Genomic DNA, 20,000 nt, shown 5'->3' on the forward strand with positions numbered 1-20,000 from the left:
GGTGTGGAGGGTGGTGGGAGTGGTTGGGGATTATTGTAAGGGGGTAGGGGGGCGGGTGGGGGGTTGGGGACGGGGGGAGAGGGTCTAGTCGGGAATTGAGTGTCGAGAGTATATTTCGCTGTATTTATAATATTAAAAAAAAAAGAAGTATTTTTTAAAATTTTATTTTATTTTATTTTATTTTTTTTACTTCGTTGTTTCTTCCTTGATGTGACGATCATGCTGCTGAGCGGCGCCCAAGGCTAGATAAATGATTGTTTATTGTTGTTGATAGTTACATGGCGCCTGTCACTGGTTAGATACCAAACTCCAAAATCTTTACCAACAGAAACAGGCAGCTGACAAGGGTAGATCCTACTGACAGCTGCTTTCAAGCACTCACCGTTTTTTTTGACAAACTTGTGTAAACAAAGTGAGTCTATGTTTTAACCCGGTGTTCGGGTGTGTGTGTGTGTGTGTGTGTGTCTGTGTGTGTGTGTGTCCGTGTGTGTGTGTGTGTGTGTGTGTGTGTGTGTGTGTGTCTGTGTGTCCGTGGTAAACTTTAACATTGGCATTTTCTCTGCAAATACTTTGTCAGTTGACACCAAATTTGGCATAAAAATAGGAAACATTCAGTTCTTTCCAGTCATCTTGTTTAAAACAATATTGCACCTCTGGGATGGGCACAAAAAAAAAGAAAAAAAAAGAAGCCTAATTATATGCAAACTGTTATATTTGTATTTTTTGTATTCTCTAAACTTGGCACTCTGACCTCTTATTCTGACACAACAACAAGAGGAGTTATTATTATCATTGTTTGTTCAAACAGGAACTTCTTTTGCTAAGCATGGAATTTTTATTTATTTTGCAAACGTTTTGGTGCAGATCGTAAAAAAAACAACAACTCTATAATTAATGCTAGGGGACTTAATTTATCACAAGTGAGTCTTGAAGGCCTTGCCTCTCTTGTTTTTCTTGTTTTTTTTCTTTTTGTCATACAGTCACGCGTGAGTCACGCACATGTATATCAGAGTGGATTTTTGTTCAGAATTTGTTTTTCCAGGAAAACAACTTTTTGTTTTGTTTTGTCGTTGGTTATTTTACGTGTGGTAAGTGCATGCTGTACACGGGACATCGGCCTATCGTCCCATCTAACTGACCAGTGTCCAAGACCACCACTCATGGTCATTAGCGGAAGAGGAGGAATTTCTGTCCAGTGCGGGATTTGATCCCATGTCCGCAGATTCTCTCGCTTCCTTGGCGGATGTACAGGCCACTGGAGTGATGGCCTAGAGGTAACGCGTCCACCTAGGAAGCGAGAGAATTTCAGCGCGCTGGTTCGAATCACGGTTCAGCCGCCGATATTTTCTCCCCCTCCACTAGACCTTGAGTGGTGGTCTGGACGCTTAGTCATTCGGATGAGACGATAAACCGAGGTCCCGTGTGCAGCATGCACTTAGCGCACGCAAAAGAACCCACGGAAACAAAAGGGTTGTTCCTGGCAAAATTCTGTCGAAAAATCCACGTCGATAGGAAAAACAAATAAAACTGCATGCAGGAAAAAAAAAAAGAAAAAAAAAAGGGTGGCGCTGTAGTGTAGCGACGCGCTCTCCCTGGTTGAGCAGCCCGAATTTCACACAGAGAAATCTGTTGTGATAAAAAGAAATACAAATACAAATACTGTAGAATTCGTGTATAATAACAACGAAAGGGGCTAGCCGTTCCATTTACTGCCTCTGAAATGACTCAACGAAATGAACCAGCAATTCCATTTACAGCCTCTGAAATGACTCAGGGAAAGGAGGTAGCAGTTCCATTTACAGCCTCTGAAATGACTCGACGAAAGGAGCTAGCAGTTCCATTTACAGCCTCTGAAATGACTCAACGAAAGGAGCTAGCCGTTCCATTTACAGCCTCTGAAATGACTCAACGAAATGAACCAGCAGTTCCATTTACAGCCTCTGAAATGACTCAGGGAAAGGAGGTAGCAGTTCCATTTACAGCCTCTGAAATGACTCAACGAAAGGAGCTAGCCGTTCCATTTACAGCCTCTGAAATGACTCAGGGAAAGGAGCTAGCCATTCCATTTACAGCCTCTGAAATGACTCAGGGAAAGGAGGTAGCAGTTCCATTTACAGCTTCTGAAATGACTCAGGGAAAGGAGGTAGCAGTTCCATTTACAGCTTCTGAAATGACTCAGGGAAAGGAGGTAGCAGTTCCATTTACAGCATCTGAAATGACTCAACGAAATGAACCAGCAATTCCATTTACAGCCTCTGAAATGACTCGACGCAAGGAACTAGCAGTTCCATTTACAGCCTCTGGAATGACTCAACGAAAGGAGCTAGCAGTTCCATTTACAGCCTCTGAAATGACTCAACGAAAGGAGCTAGCAGTTCCATTTACAGCCTCTGAAATGACTCAACGAAATGAACCAGCAGTTCCATTTACAGCCTCTGAAATGACTCAGGGAAAGGAGGTAGCAGTTCCATTTACAGCCTCTGAAATGACTCGACGAAAGGAGCTAGCAGTTCCATTTACAGCTTCTGAAATGACTCAGGGAAAGGAGGTAGCAGTTCCATTTACAGCCTCTGAAATGACTCAGGGAAAGGAGGTAGCAGTTCCATTTACAGCCTCTGAAATGACTCAGGGAAAGGAGGTAGCAGTTCCATTTACAGCCTCTGAAATGACTCAGGGAAAGGAGGTAGCAGTTCCATTTACAGCCTCTGAAATGACTCAACGAAATGAACCAGCAGTTCCATTTACAGCCTCTGAAATGACTCGACGAAAGGAACTAGCAGTTCCATTTACAGCCTCTGAAATGACTCAACGAAAGGAGCTAGCAGTTCCATTTACAGCCTCTGAAATGACTCAACGACAGGAGGTAGCAGTTCATTTTACAGCCTCTGAGATGACTCAACGAAAGGAGCTAGCAGTTCCATTTACAGCTTCTGAAATGACTCAGGGAAAGGAGGTAGCAGTTCCATTTACAGCCTCTGAAATGACTCAGTGAAATGAACCAGCAGTTCCATTTACAGCCTCTGAAATGACTCAGTGAAATGAACCAGCACTTCCATTCACAGCCTCTGAAATGACTCAGCGAAAGGAACTAGCAGTTCCATTTACAGCCTGAGATGACTCAACGAAAGGAACTAGCAGTTCCGTTTACAGCCTCTGAGATGACTCGACGAAAGGAACTAGCAGTTCCATTTACAACCTCTAAAATGACAAAACGAAAGGAACTAGACGTTCCATTTACAGCCTCTGAAATGACTCAGGGAAAGGAGCTAGCAGTTCTCTTTACAGCCTCTGAAATGACTCAGCGAAAGGAACTAGCCGTTCCCTTTACAGTCTCTGAAATGACTCAGGGAAAGGAGGTAGCAGTTCCATTTACAGCCTCTGAAATGACTCAGGGAAAGGAGGTAGCAGTTCCATTTACAGCCTCTGAAATGACTCGACGAAAGGAGCTAGCCGTTCCATTTACAGCCTCTGAAATGACTTACCAAACTCGCAGTTAGATTACTGCTTTTTAATTATTGAAGCTGTCTCGTTGAACTGAAAAGATTACTGCTTTTTAATTATTGAAGCTGTCTCGTTGAACTGAAAAGATTGCTGCTTTTTAATTATTGAAGCTGTCTCGTTGAACTGAAAAGATTGCTGCTTTTTAATTATTGAAGCTGTCTCGTTGAACTGAACCGTCTGTAGATGTGTAGGTAAAGGTTCCATGACCTCCTATGACCATCGGGGCAGTCAGTTCACATCCACAGTGTCCAGGAGCGCGGCATGGGAAGGCGGGGCCCAGTGCTCTCCTTCCGCCGTTTTCACCTTCCCCCCCACCAACTGAAGTCGGGTTACCCGTTCACACCCGGGTGGAGCAAGGAAAAACAGGAGTGAAGAACCTTTCTCAAGGACACAACACCAGGGCCGACAACCGGGGGATCGAACCCCGACCACTGGGTCAAAAGCCAACGCCTTAGCGGTGAGGCCACGGCGACTCCTTGGAGGAGATTTCAGTTTGTTTGTTTCTGAAGGAGGCGTCACTACGTTCGGACAAATCCATACACACCACACCACGTCCGCCAGGCAGATTGATGCCTGACCAGCAGCATTACCCGACGCGCTTAGCTCTCTCCACACGAACGGCGAAAGAGGACGACGTTAACAGCGTTTCACCCCAATTACCATCATCAAAATATTGCAAGCGGAAGGCTCTTATACTGAAGAGGTGAATGTTGACAAAGAATACCACAATTCTGACGACGGAAGTTAAAGCTTGGGTCATTCAGACACCCACTGGACATCCGAGGGGTCTGTGTAGAGGAGAAGAGAGGACTGGCCGTACTGAGTGAGTTAGTCAGGCCTTGAGTGCACGCACACCTACGTTTGTGTACCAATCAGAGTAGATATTCTGCCACAGAATTTTGCCAGAGGACAACACTCTCGTTGCCATGGGTTCTTCTACCAGTGCGCCAACTCCGCGCTGCACAAGGGACCTCGGTTTATCGTCACATCCGAATGACCGGACGCTCAGTTTGATTTTCCAGTCAAACGTAGGAGAAAGGGCGATAGCGGGGAATCGAACCCAGTCCTCAAACGGACTCTCTGTACAGGGTTGGTGAGCGTCTTAACCACTGTGCCAGCTTCCTTTCTTGGAGGGAGAGAGGCTGAAGGGAATCAAACCATAGGCGGATGTCATAGGCTGAGTGGCCACAATGTTCTTGTTCGTCGGGTCGTGTTTTTACCTCTGTGCTAAGTCCACGTTATGATGTTTTCAATGGCTGCCATCAACGTTTCCTTCTTCTCGTTCCATCAGATCGGAGGATGGCATAAAAGCTTTGTTGCTGCGCGCGAGCATACACCCCCCCCCCGCCCCCCCCGCATGCACACACACACACACGAACGCACGCACTCACACACACACACACAGACACTCACTCACTCACTCACTCACACGCGCGCGCGTGTACATTAGTTCAAAGCCCTGTTTCTACATTCCTTTAATGTATTTCAGAACTGTGTCTCTGGTTTCTGGTTATTATTATTATTATTGAATTGTTACTGTTGAATGTAATTGCATGTTAGTTTTGCATTTTTTTGGTAGTTTTTTCTACCTTTTTCTGTTTTCCTCTTCCCTCTCCCCCCCCCCCCCCAGTGCCCCTTCCCCTCTCCCCGCCCCCTCCCCCACTTTTTTTTTCTTTCTTTTTTGATCGTCTAATATCACTGATAATGAAAAGACGCTAAGCTAAAGAACGAACACACGTACGTACGCACGCACGCACGCACACAGGCATAGGCACACAGTATGTGCACGCATTTGTGCAACCAGAAATGCACGCGTGCACACACACACACACACACACACACACACACACACACACACACACACACACACACACACACACACACAAAACACACACACACAAACACACACACACACATTCACACACACACACACACACACGCACAAACACAAACACACACACACACAAACACACACACACACACACACACACACACACACACGAACACACACACACACACACACACACACACACACATACAAACACACACACACACACACACACTAACACACACACACACACACACGAACACACACACACACACGAACACACACACAACACACACACACACACAAACAAACACACACACACAAACAAACACACACAAACACACACACACACACACACACACACACACACACACACACACACACACACACACACACACACACACACACACACACACAGAGGAGCAAGGTGGCAGAATGGTTAAGACGTGTATCTGTCAATACAGAATCCGCGAGGGTCTGGGTTCGAATCCAGCTCTCGCCCTTTCTCCCAAATTTGACTGGAAAAAAAAAAGAAAAGTGATCGTCTGGTCAGTCGGATCAGAATGATGATAAACCGAGGTCCCGTGTGAAGCACTCGCATGGCGCACTGAAAGACAACAACCCATAACAACAAAAGGCTTTCCTTGGCAAATTTCCGTTAAAGAAATCCGCTCTGATAGGTGCACAAATAGATATGTATGCGAGGAGGAATTTTGTTTAATGTCCCGTCACACGTATCGGTGATTGAAGACATTTTGTTAAAGCATTTATGAATACATTTGAGTATTATCGGTTAGAAGGGGTGGGAGGTGTGAATGATGAATGGAGGGTTGGGGGAAACGGGTGAAATGAGGGTGAAATTTGAAAAAAAAAAATCTAAATACAATTACAGGAAATTACTTAAAGGACTTCGTAAAAGAGAAGTCGTTAAACTGACAAGCGAAACAACTGATAATGAATGCAAAAAGTCAAAAACATCAACGTTCTCAGTCACTTGTGAAGACACACATAAGGCTTCATCAAGCTACAGTGAAAAATTATATGCTCAATTGTCAGGTTACTAAAGCATATGCACTTGACATTAGAACAATACTTGCCCCGTAATGAATTTGATAAGATATGTATCCATTCAAGGCTTGGAAAGCGTTTTGGGTTATGCTGCTCTCAGGTATCTGTCTAGCTGATGCGGTGTAGCCCATATGGGTTTGCCGAACACTGTGGCGCCTCTTTGAGTAACTGAAACCGAAACCAGTCCCTCGGGTGTAATTATGGCAGTATAAAACCCAAAACCAGATAAATACCTTAACTAACCAACCTGCCTGCAGTATTGGTGCACATAAATGACGGGCGCAATAGCCGAGTGGTTAAAGCGTTGGACTGTCAATCTGAGGGTCCCGGGTTCGAATCACGGTGACGGCGCCTGGTGGGTAAAGGGTGGAGATTTTTACGATCTCCCAGGTCAACATATGTGCAGACCTGTTAGTGCCTGAACCCCCTTCGTGTGTGTATATGCATGCAGAAGATCAAATACGCACGTTAAAGATCCTGTAATCCATGTCAGCGTTCGGTGGGTTATGGAAACAAGAACATACCCAGCATGCACACCCCCCGAAAACGGAGTATGGCTGCCTACATGGCGGGGTAAAAACGGTTATACACGTAAAAGCCCACTCGTGTGCATACGAGTGAACGCAGAAGAAGAAGGAGGAGAAGAAGGTAGAGAACTAACAATACTGTAAAAAATAAACAACAACAAACAAACAAACAAACAAAAAACAACCACCAAAAACAAAACGTTCCTTCCGTTTGATTCAGTGTTCCATTTCACCGGACGGACCAAGCCAGTGTTGGCAGCAGCTGGTCTATCTCGACTTTCATTGCTAACGAGGGCGAGGTCATGAATTATCCATCGAGTGTGATGTTTATCCGTCTGGCGATCATCCACGTGTGATGCGACTCTGTTGATTGACGTCTGTGTGTGTGTGTGTGTGTGTGTGTGTGTGTGTGTGTGTGTGTGTGAGTGTGTGTGTGTGTGTGTGTGTGTGTGTGTGTGTGTGTGAGGAGAGAGAGAGAGAGATGAACAACAATAAATAATATCAAATATGATAAACAAAACAAAATATCACAGCGGAAAAAAACTTAACTGCAGCTATCTGTGCGCATGAAACCGTTCGCCTGTGTGTGTGTGAGTGTGTGAAATCCATCCTCAGTTCTGTCAATAACTACTTATCCCATTTCAAATTCTTCATTGACCACGACGTGATTACGGCAGCGAAGTGAGTTCCATTTCAATGCTCATGCCGAGCCGGTGTTGTCGGCAGGGAAAACAGCAGCCGCAGCCGCCGCCGGTCTAGGCTTTCACTGCTAGTGAGGCGACACGCTTGATTAATTATCCATCAGGTGTGATGTTTACCTGTCTAACGATCCTTCACTCGTGTTGCAGCTTTGCTGGCTGCCCTCTGTGTGTGTGTGTGTGTGTGTGTGTGGTGTGTGTGTGTGTGTGTGTGGTGTGTGTGTGTGTGTGTGTGTGTGTGTGTGTGTGTGTGTGTGTGTGCACGCGTGCTTCCGACCCCCGACCCCCCCCCCCCCCCCACACACACACTTTTGATATGAGATGGCAAAAAGATGGGGTGGAATGGGGGAAGGGAAAGGGGAAGAGAGAGAGAGAGAGAGAGAGAGAGAGTGTGTGTGTGTGTGCATGCGCGTGTGTGATGGCCTAGAGGTAACTCGTCCGCCAAGGAAGCGATAGAATCTGAGCGCGCTGGTTCGAATCACGGCTCAGCCACCGATATTTTCTCGTGATCTGGACGTTAGTCATTCAGACGAGACGAAAAATCGAGGTTCCGTGTGCAGCATGCACTTAGCGCACGTAAAAGAACCCACGGCAACAAAAGGGATGTTCCTGGTAAAATTCTGTAGAAAAATCCACTTCGATAGGAAAAACAAATAAAAATGCACGCAGGAAAAAAAAAAAGTGGCGCTAGCGACGCGCTCTCCCTGGGGAGAGCAGCCTGAATTTTACACAGAGAAATCTGTTGTGATAAAAAGAAATACAAATACAAATATGTGTGTGCGTGCGTGCGTGCGTGCGCGCGCGCGCGCGTGTGTGTGTGTGTGTGTGTGTGTGCGTGCGCGTGTGTGTGCGTGTATGTTTCGATGGCGGTAATGGGCCTAGCATCTCCATGACATATGGTGCAACTCGGGTTCACTTTTTGGAGGAAACGATAAACTGAGTTCCCCCGTGTGCAGGGTGCACTCAATTTGCGCACGTAAAAGAACCCACGGCAACAAAAGTATACGTAGAAGGCAGAACATGTGTAGCAGTCTTTTTGTAATGGTTAAGTAGTATTGCGCCATCATGTTTGGTGGATCTGGGTGTATTTTCATAAACCTTTGATGAGAGAAGTATAGCCGACTGGAACAACACCATACGGATACTCTTGAGTATTGTTGCTTTAATTAATGTGACTAACCGTGCGGACTTGTTTTTTTTTTCCCCTGGACTTTTTGTGGGTTAGCGTTTCTCTTTTAACGACTTCTCTTTTACGAAATCCTTTAAGTAATTTCCTGTAACTGTATTTAGAGGTGTTTTTTTTTCTTCCAAATTTCACCCACATTTTTACCCTCATTTGCCCAGTTTCTCCCAACCCTCCATTCATCCACATCTCCCACCCCTTCTAACCGATAATACTCAGATGTATTCATAAATACCTTAACAAAATGTCTTCAATCACCGATATGTGTGACGGGACATTAAACAAAAGTTCCTCCTTTGGTGGCTCGTTTTCGTATTCAGAATTGGACTAAGCTCATCATCTCAGTACGAGAAATGAAGCCATGCATGGATAACGGTTTTGTACGCTCAGCTGCGCTGCATGCCAAACTTAAAAGTTAAATGACGAGAGAAATGGCAAATTTTCATTGTCCACTTTTGCATTGATGAAGCCAAACTCGTGTCCCGGACTGCAGTCGGGGATCGAAAACTGTCTCTTTGAACTGCACTGCCTCGCAAAAGGCGGGCGGTAATGCTCCTGTTCGCTGCCGTTTTGGATCGGTGACCCACAATATATTTTCGGTCGTCCGCATCCGCGTTTATCTCTGCGTTAAGTCTGCCGTCCGTGTTTTCAATGGCAAGGCATCAGGTTTTTTTCTTGTCACTCGAGTGAATGTGATCAATGCAGGACAGAGCGGTTTTTTTTTCTTTTTGTCCTCAGTTACGTCCCCTTAGCGGATGTACGCAACAGTGCGTGAAAGTTTTAAAACCTTGACGTTATTGTTTCTCTCTTCCGGTACTAAAGTTTTGGACTGAAAAATGTCTGAAAGGTGAAGCTTACATCCCGACACCGAAACACTAAGAAGCAACATTCATGCTTTATAAACATTGGAGATTTTTTTTTTTTTTAGCAAGAATTTAGTGCTCCAGTGGACTTATTTTCATGTGCGTTATATGGTGCAGTCACACAAAGAAACTGTTGGATTTCTATAACAATTTGAATCAATTAAATTTAAGTCATCTTCATATTGTGAAGAAAGGGTGCAACATGATTCTGTTCGTAAAATATATGTTGGATTTATTTGACTGACCAAATATTCAAAGTTGAATGGATTGGCCAATGATCTGTTAGAATTTCTCCTCTCCCCTCTGTTCCCACTCCCCCCACCACCTTACCCACCATTCTTCTAAATTTTCTTCTTCTTCTTCGTGTTTTTCTTCTGTTAGGCCAATTACTCTGGTGATAATAAATTTAATCTCATGTTAATATTGATATTAGCATTATTTTACTATATTATGTGCTGTTTGTTTATTTGTTTTATTTCATTATTTCATTACTTACTGTTTATGAATGTTATTTGATACAAGTCATAATATGGTTCATCAGCCGTCATGATAAAATTGAAGTGCAACGTTGTGAGCACAGTATAAGCTTTAAGCTTGTTGATGCTCTTTTGTCATTCATTGCATTGTAATCATGTGTATTTGTTGAATAATTAAAGATTATTTAAACCAAGTCATCGAAAAGAAAAGAATGTGACATAACAAACTTTTCGGTCTACCAGTGTTCAGCGATGACATCACCTCTCATTCAGTCTTTGGGGTGGAGAAAAAAGAGTAACAAATCAAAAGAGGTGCATATTACTTTGATCTTCACAATCCTACAAACGCTAACGACCACGAACCACGAATGGATCATTCATTACATCAAAGAAATTATTGTATGTGAAATCATTTAAGACAGCTTATTTGTTTCGTTTCAGTCGTTTAGTTCATTTAGACGTTATACTGAAGAACACACTTCACTGCGATGGTCTGAAATCATAGTATGTGGGCAGTCGTTATGCTTACTGAAGAACACACTTCACTGCGATGGTCTGAAATGACGGTATGTGGGCAGTCATTATGTTTACTGAAGAACACACTTCACTGCGATGGTCTGAAATGACGGTATGTGGGCAGTCGTTATACTGAAGAACACACTTCACTGCGATGGTCTGAAATCACAATATGTGGACAGACGTTATGCTTACTGAAGAACACACTTCACTGCGATGGTCTGAAATGACGGTATGTGGACAGACGTTATACTGAAGAACACACTTCACTGCGATGGTCTGAAATGACAGTATGTGGACAGTCGTTATACTGAAGAACACACTTCACTGCGATGGTCTGAAATCACAGTATGTGGACAGACGTTATACTGAAGAACACACTTCACTGCGATGGTCTGAAATCACAGTATGTGGACAGACGTTATACTGAAGAACACACTTCACTGCGATGGTCTGAAATGACAGTATGTGGACAGACGTTATACTGAAGAACACACTTCACTGCGATGGTCTGAAATGACAGTATGTGGACAGACGTTATACTTACTGAAGAACACACTTCACTGCGATGGTCTGAAATGACAGTATGTGGACAGACGTTATACTGAAGAACACACTTCACTGCGATGGTCTGAAATCACAGTATGTGGGCAGTCGTTATACTTACTGAAGAACACACTTCACTGTGATGGTCTGAAATCACAGTATGTGGACAGTAGTTATACTGAAGAACACACTTCACTGCGATGGTCTGAAATCACAGTATGTAGACAGTCGTTATACTGAAGAACACACTTCACTGCGATGGTCTGAAATCACAGTATGTAGACAGTCGTTATACGGAAGAACACACTTCACTGCGATGGTCTGAAATCAGAGAATGTGGACAGACGTTATACTGAAGAACACACTTCACTGCGATGGTCTGAAATCACAGTATGTGGACAGACGTTATACTGAAGAACACACTTCACTGCGATGTTCCCTGGGTACTGCGATATTTCCTCACTCCACCCAGGTGTGAACGGGTGCCCAAAACTTCTGTCTGGGGGAAGGAGAGGACTGGGCCCCGCCGCCTTGCCGTGCCGAGCCCCTGGACACCGTGGATATGAATTTACCGCCCCGACGGTCGTAAAAGGCAATGGGGCCTTTAACCTTTAACAATCCTTACAGTTTATGGTTGCGTTTCCCGCCCCCCCCCCTCCTCCTCACCCCCCCCCTCCCCCTCCCATAAGACACAATCCAATACCCCGTGGCACTTAAAAGCCAGACGTTTTTATTATTCCTTGCCGCCGTTTTCCGACGGAGCTTACCTTTGCTACTACAGCCTATCAGCAACATAGCGATCCCAGTAACAAATAAAACAACACTAAAACAATATTATGTTGTTGTTTTTTTTTCGATCACAATGATTTCCCTCTTAATCTCTTTGAATTATTCTCGAGCTACGATCCAACCGGATGTAAACAAATACAGCGACGGAATCGTGGAATGGAATGAGGGCTGGGGGCAGGGGGGGGGGGGGGGAAGAGAAAAGATATTGATAACAACACAAAAACTACAACACTAACAACACCAAAAACAAAAACCAAAAAAAAAAAAAAGAAAAGAAAACCCATTGACTTGATTTCGTATAAAGTTTCATAGGTCAGGCCAAACACTTTCCTATCTTCGGTGACATCGATAGAAAATAATAATAATAATAATAATAATAATAATAATAATAATAAAATGGAACTCGAAATGAAGAAAGAAACCGAGCAGCTGGTGTGGAGTGTCTAGAATTTCCTAAAGCAAGGTCGTTGTGTGGTGATTAGTCTTTCCGCTCCAATGGGGTGTTGACTGAATGCTTGGCTTGGTGTGTGTGGCAAGGGTACTGTTGACCCTCTCTCTCTGTCTCTCTCTCTCTGTCTCTCTCTCTCTCTATCCCTATCTCTCTGTCTCTCTCTCTGCCTCTTTCTCTCTCTCTCTGTGTCTCTGTATCTCTCTCTATCTCTCTGCCTCTCTCTCTGTGTCTCTCTGTCTCTATATCTCTCTCTGTCTCTCTCTCTCTCTGTCTCTGTCTATATATATATATCTCTATCTCTCTTTGTGTCTCTCTGTCTCTCTGTCTCTGTCTCTCTCTGTCTCTGTCTCTCTCTCTCTCCTGAAGGTCAATCGTATGTTCACTTGCTGAAGAATGGTTCTGTTTACAGTATTCGTAAACTCTGCGTTTATATATTTAATGCCCCGAAGATACGACGGGAATTCTGTGACAACAAGGATGAAAGTTAGAATTAATTCACTATGCACAAGAAGCACTTTTATTCTACAGGTTTAAGTTAGTATGTATTTTACATTCTGTTGTCGCTGCGTGATCACCATAATTATTGTGTACTTTTTTTTTTTTACCTCTTTCTAGGGGCCGGAGGCCTGGAGTTTAAAGTTTTTGTTATTGTTCTTTCATTCTCTCTCTCTCTCTCTCTCTCTCTCTCTCTCTCTCTGTGTGTGTGTGTGTGTGTGATGGAGGGAGGGAGGGAAAGGATAAATGGTACCTTCTTGTGCCAGGAAGGAAGGAGGGAAAGAAGGAAGGAAATGTTGCTCAACGTCCCGCCATATATACTGGTATATCTTAGCAAAAAAAACAGCAACAAAAAACAACAACAAAAAAACAAAAAACAAAAAAACACACACCCCAGAAAACAAAAAAACAATAACAAACAAACAAAAACAAAAACAAAAAACCCAACCCACCAAAAACCAAATTAGAATAAAACGAATCATCATTCGACATGTACAAAAAGCATAACTTGATTTTAAATCAAGCAGTGTCAGTGAAGATAATAGACAGCGTTGAAATGTATGCTAATGATGCATTTTGGGTGAGATGGAACTTGTTTTTTGTTTTGTTTTTTTCTGTTTGATGGTTTTTTTTTAAAAAAAAAAAGATATTGATTAGTAGTTTTCCACAGAATACTATGTTTGTGTGTTATGTAATTTTCATTTCCCCCCCCCGTGTATCATCCATTTTGCTCTCCTTTCCTTTCTCTTGTATGCAGGTATTTTGAATTTCCATGTGCTGTCAGACAAAATGAAATACAAGAAAACAAAAAGGTAGAGGAGTAGCATGGTGAGTTGGGGGGTACAAACGGGACAGATGGTGGGTCGAACCATGATGAACAATAGAAATAATCAGAAGTTCCATTGATTGCATTTACTTTATGGACTATAAAAGGGGAGGCAGATTAGATTACTTCTTTGGACGGGCACCCTAGCCGAATGGTTAAAACGTTGGACTTTCGATCTGAGGGTCCCGGGTTCGAATCACGGTGACGGCGCCTGGTGGGTAAAGGGTGGAGATTTTTACGATCTCCCAGGTCAACATATGTGCAGACCTGCCAGTGCCTGAACCCCCTTCGTGTGTATACGCAAGCAGAAGATCAAATACGCACGTTAAAGATCCTGTAATCCATGTCAGCGTTCGGTGGGTTATGGAAACAAGAACATACCCAGCATGCACACCCCCGAAAGCGGAGTATGGCTGCCTACATGGCGGGGTAAAAACGGTCATACACGTAAAAAGCCCACTCGCGTATATACGAGTGAACGTGGGAGTTGAAGCCCACGTACGCAGAAGAAGAAGAAGAAGAAGATTACTTCAACAACAGAAGCAGCCGCTAATGATTGAGAAGGAGGCTTTAAAAGCCGTCAACGTACACTGTGACTGTGGATGACAACCTTTTTCTTGTGAGTAGTTTCAGTTTCAGTTTCAGTTTCAGTAGCTCAAGGAGGCGTCACTGCATTCGGACAAAACCATATACGCTACACCACATCTGCCAAGCAGATGCCTGACCAGCAGCGTAACCCAACGCGCTTAGTCAGGTCTTGAGAAAAAAAAAAAGGGGAATAAATAATAGATAAACTTACATAAAATGTATGTGAGTAGGACTTCATGAAATCACACTCAGAAATGATGCTGTGACATCCCTAAGAACACGGGCACGAGATGTTAGGACGGTATTTAGTCCGTTGTGCCAGGTTATGAAACAATAGGCTGGTAAATGGAATTGAAAAAAACGACGACAACAACAACAAAAAAAGAAGCAAAAACAAACCCCCCCAAAACAAAGCCTAAGTCTGATCTTTTCGCGTGAACACTTTTCAAGTTCAATAAAGATTTGGAACTTCTAAGTTTGTTGGTAGTTCTGTCTTTGTTTTCGACTGAATTTTGAAAGAATTTTTATGCCTGCAAAAACAAACACACACACACAAACTAGCAAGCAAGCAAACACATCAAACTAGATAATGATAAACACAACAGAGAAAAGCACGAAAATGGACAGAGGGAGAAGAAAGCAAAAGTAACAAAACGCATTCAGTGTCTTCCTACTTCTGTTAGAGTATCTGAGGTTCAGAAAAAAATGTTACAAGTTGAAAAAAAAGTCCAGTTTCATGACAACAGCAACAACAGCAACAACAACAACAACAACAAGAACATAAAGCAAGAAAGTAAAAAGATGGAACAGAAAGGGGGGTGGGGGGGGGGGGGGGGGGTTGGAGTGCGTCCAATATCATCCTGCCTCTAGTTTAAGTGTCTGAGTTTCAGATAATTACTTCACGTTGAAAACGATCCACATTTTGATGCGGTGGAATCGGCTTTTAGCCTGACTCAAGTGAAGCGAGCAAGGACCTTGAAAAAAAAAAAAGAATGTCCTGTGTCGCTTTTCATTGATTAAGCCAACTGGCATTCTTTACCCCAGGTATTTCAGCGCCGAAGAACGTAGCAAGAATGGGATGTCTGTCTCTTTGAACTGCTCTTGTAACGACAGCGATGATGATGGTAATAACCTCGTAAGCTGCCGTTACTTCCCGATGGGGCCACAATATTCCTCCTTCCTCAGCTAGTGTTTATTTCTTGCGCTGCGTCTGCGCCAGCGATTACAATGCGGCCATCAAAGTGTTTACCTCTCGTTCTCTGGAATCCGATTACAGCAGAAAAAAAAACCCCTCTAGTTATGTGGTGGTGTACGCGGGAAGAGCGCATGTGTACACACACACACACACACACACACACACACACACACACACACACACACACACACACACACACACACACACACACACACACGCACGCACGCACGCATGCACGCACCCGCGCACGGATTCATTCTAAACATAACGATAACGATGTTTCATTCAAGAAAGGCCATGGCACCATTTGAAGGGACTACACATAAATAAGATACTTTTTTTAGATGAAAATGCGCACAAAAAAATATTATGCATGTAGTTCATGAATCAATTCAAACATACATACACACCAACACTCACGCACACGCCAAACACAAACACATACGCACGCATGTACGCACGCACATTGACATACACACACACACGCGCGCGCGCGCGGGCAAGTAATCAGTCTCCATGACCATGTATTTTTTTCCAGCACCAAGTTTGTCGAAACGGTTCAACTGTGTACTGTCCCACACTAAAAACATTTATCATATGCAGAATATATAAGGTTTGAACCTATTGGAAATAAACCGACATTTTAATACTAAGAGAGTTTAATTAAAAGCTTTGTAAATTCAATAATGGATGCTCATGATCCAAGTGGTAGTATGTGAAAGAAGGCTGTGGATTCCAGCCAGCTAGCTGTTTGGGAAAGTGAGGAAGGTTTTAAGGACATACTTCAAAAGCACCTTCTAACTTGTTTGAGTCTCTTTTTTTTTGCGATTTACGATCAAAGCAAGTGGATATTTTGTGTTTATAGTGTTTTGTGGGAGGGGTGGGATGAGTGTGGTGTTTGGTGTTGGGGTGGTGGTGGTGGTGGTGGTGGTGGTGTATCGAATGGAAAGGGGAACAGAAAAGACAGGGGTGGGGTGGGTGGGGGGGAAGTGGGGGTGAGACAGTTCGTTTGATTCAGTATCGCATGTCTACGGTCTGGCCATACGATTTCCTTTGCTGTTGGCAATGGGTACATTCAAACAGACCGGCTAGGTGTGCGTGTGTGTGTGTGTGCGTGTGTGTGTGTGTGTGTGTGTGTGCGTGTGTGTGTGTGTGTGTGTGTGTGTGTGTGTGTGTGTGCGTGCGTGTGTGTGTGTGTGTGTGTGTGTGTGTGTGTGTGTGTGTGTGTGTGTGTGTGTGTGTGTGAAGGGGTGGTTGGAGAGGCGTGTTTTAGAGTTTGATTAATCAGGCGAGAACGTGGTGCTGAATTGTCACTCCCCTGTTGCGACCCCCCCCCACCCCTCCCAACTCATCTGTGCATTCGAAAGGGGGGAGAGAGATGGGGGCTGGGGGTGCAGGAAGGGGTTTTTCACAGAGAGAGAGGAAGGGAAGTAGTACCAGCAGCAGTAGTAGTAGTAGCAGCAGCAGTAGTAGTAGTAGTAGCAGCAGTAGTAATAGTAGCAGCAGCAGCAGCAGTAGTAGTAGTAGTAGTAGTAGTAGTAGTAGTAGTAGCAGCAGGAGCAGTAGCAGCAGCAGCAGTAGTAGTAGTAGCAGCAGCAGTAGTAGTAGTAGCAGCAGCAGTAGTAGTAGTAATAGCGGCAGTAGTATTAATAGCAGCAGCAGCAGTAGTAGTAGCAGCAGCAGTAGTAGTAGTAGTAGCAGCAGCAGCAGCAGTAGTAGTAGCAGCAGCAGCAGCAGTAGTAGTAGCAGCAGCAGTAGTAGTAGCAGCAGCAGCAGCAGCAGCAGCAGCAGTGTTAGTACAGATGCCAAATAAACAGATTCGTAGTAGAGAGATCAGAAGGGGGTGTGGAATTCGTATCTGCAGAACTATTGGAATTCTGTGTGTGTGTGTGTGTGTGTGTGTGTGTGTGTGTGTGTGCGTGCGTGCGTGCGTGTGTGTGTGTGTGTGTGTGTGTGTGTGTGTGTGTGAGAGAGAGAGAGAGAGAGAGAGAGAGAGAGGGAGAGAGAGAAAGTGGGTGTGGTCTCATTCTGTGCCTCTGTTCTATAATGACCTAAGAATGAAACACTTGAACACGCAAATGCCAAATGTCAAACAAAAAAACAAACCCATTGTTACCATTTTTGTTGCAAAACCAAACCTGCAATGTATAACCATATATATATATATATATATATATATATATATATATATATATATATATATATATATAAACAGAGATGTTGTCCTCTTTCTTCATTTTTACACTTAGCTACCCCTGAACCAGAAACACTTAAGTCTTGGACTTGTTGTTTGGGTTTATTTGTTCCCAGTGTGCTCACTGTTGTGTTGTATACTTTCTGGTGGTTTTGTTCTTGCTGAGTTATTCTTTGTTCAGGCGTGTGCGCAGCCTGTGCACTTGAAATGTTTTCAGGTCGTTGAGCTCAGAGTTCTTGAGGTCTGTCTGTCTGTCTGTCTGTCACACACACACACACACACACACACACACACACACACACACACACACACACACACACGCACACACACATGCACACACACACACAGATTGATAGGTAGGTAGGTAGGTAGGTAGGTAGATAAATAGATAGATGTACGCTCCAAACATCTGTGTATCACCAAGCATCGTCGTGTCTCAGCTGGCGCCTTCAGTCCGTCGCTGTCTTACCTTTTCCACCACCGCTGTCCACGCGTTCTTTGTCTGGCTGTCCGCTCGACAGCCTTGTCTGCCCGGCCTTTGTACAGTCTGTTTTGGTGTCCCGCTGTCTGTCAGCACGACAGGTGCACAGCTGGTGACAGTTTGATTTCTTCTCTTTCATCACGACAGGTGCACAGCTGGTGACAGTTTCATTTCTTCTCTTTCATCACGACAGGTGCACAGCTGGTGACAGTTTCTTTTCTTCTCTTTCATCACGACAGGTGCACAGCTGGTGACAGTTTCTTTTCTTCTTTCATCACGACAGGTGCACAGCTGGTGACAGTTTGATTTCTTCTCTTTCACCACGACAGGTGCACAGCTGGTGACAGTTTGATTTCTTCTCTTTCATCACGACAGGTGCACAGCTGGTGACAGTTTGATTTCTTCTCTTTCACCACGACAGGTGCACAGCTGGTGACAGTTTCTTTTCTTCTCTTTCATCACGACAGGTGCACAGCTGGTGACAGTTTCTTTTCTTCTCTTTCACCACGACAGGTGCACAGCTGGTGACAGTTTCTTTTCTTCTCTTTCATCACGACAGGTGCACAGCTGGTGACAGTTTCTTCTCTTTCATCACGACAGGTGCACAGCTGGTGACAGTTTCTTTTCTTTCATCACGACAGGTGCACAGCTGGTGACAGTTTGATTTCTTCTCTTTCATCACGACAGGTGCACATCTGGTGACAGTTTCATTTCTTCTTTCATCACGACAGGTGCACAGCTGGTGACAGTTTCATTTCTTCATTTCTTCTCTTTCATCACGACAGGTGCACAGCTGGTGACAGTTTCTTTTCTTTCATCACGACAGGTGCACAGCTGGTGACAGGAGAGAGGGCAGCTTGCACACACCCTCAAAAAACGGGGTGTGGCTGCCTATATGGCGGGGGTAAATAAACAAAATGGCCATGCACGTATGTTCCACCCCCACCCCCATGCCAAGAATGCTCACCAAGTCTGGCTGCGTGACGAAGCGATCGTTGTCATTGGTATGAGGCTCAGCGAGTGGTGTCTGTGTTATGTTGACTCAGATGAAAGCAGCGCCATGGGACTCCTTTTGAAGTGATCGTGGCCGTAATGCGGGATCTCTTTTGCCGGGTTTCCTCACGTAGACCGGACAGCGATAGCTCTCTGCGGACTTGTGGCGATCGATTCTGGGACTGGTGGTTGTGTATCGGGGAGGGGGGGGGGGAGGGGTTGGTGGTTGTATGATGAATGAATGGATGATATGGATACTTGTATTAGTGGAGTGATGGCCTAGAGTTAACGCGTCCGCCTAGGAAGCGAGAGAGAATCTGAGCGCGCTGGTTCGAATCACGGCTCAGCCGCCGATATTTTCTCCCCCTCCACTAGACCTTGAGTGGTGGTCTGGACGCTAGTCATTCGGATGAGACGATAAACCGAGGTCCCTTGTGCAGCATGCACTTAGCGCACGTAAAAGAACCCACGGCAACAAAAGGGTTGTTCCTGGCAAAATTCTGTAGGAAAATCCACTTCGATAGGAAAAACAAATAAAACTGCACGCAGGAAAAAATACAAAAAAATGGGTGGCGCTGTAGTGTAGCGACGCGCTCTCCCTGGGGAGAGCAGCCGGAATTTCACACAGAGAAATCTGTTGTGATAAAAAGAAATAAAAATACAAATACAAATATATAGCGCCTATCCTCGGTCGGAGACCAAGCTCTAAGCGCTTTACAAACACGGGGATCATTTGCACAACAGGGCTGCCTACCTGGGTAGAGCCGACTGACGGCTGCCAC

Source organism: Babylonia areolata, chromosome 21 (assembly GCF_041734735.1).
Source record: "Babylonia areolata isolate BAREFJ2019XMU chromosome 21, ASM4173473v1, whole genome shotgun sequence".
Classification (NCBI taxonomy): Eukaryota; Metazoa; Mollusca; class Gastropoda; order Neogastropoda; family Buccinidae; genus Babylonia; species Babylonia areolata.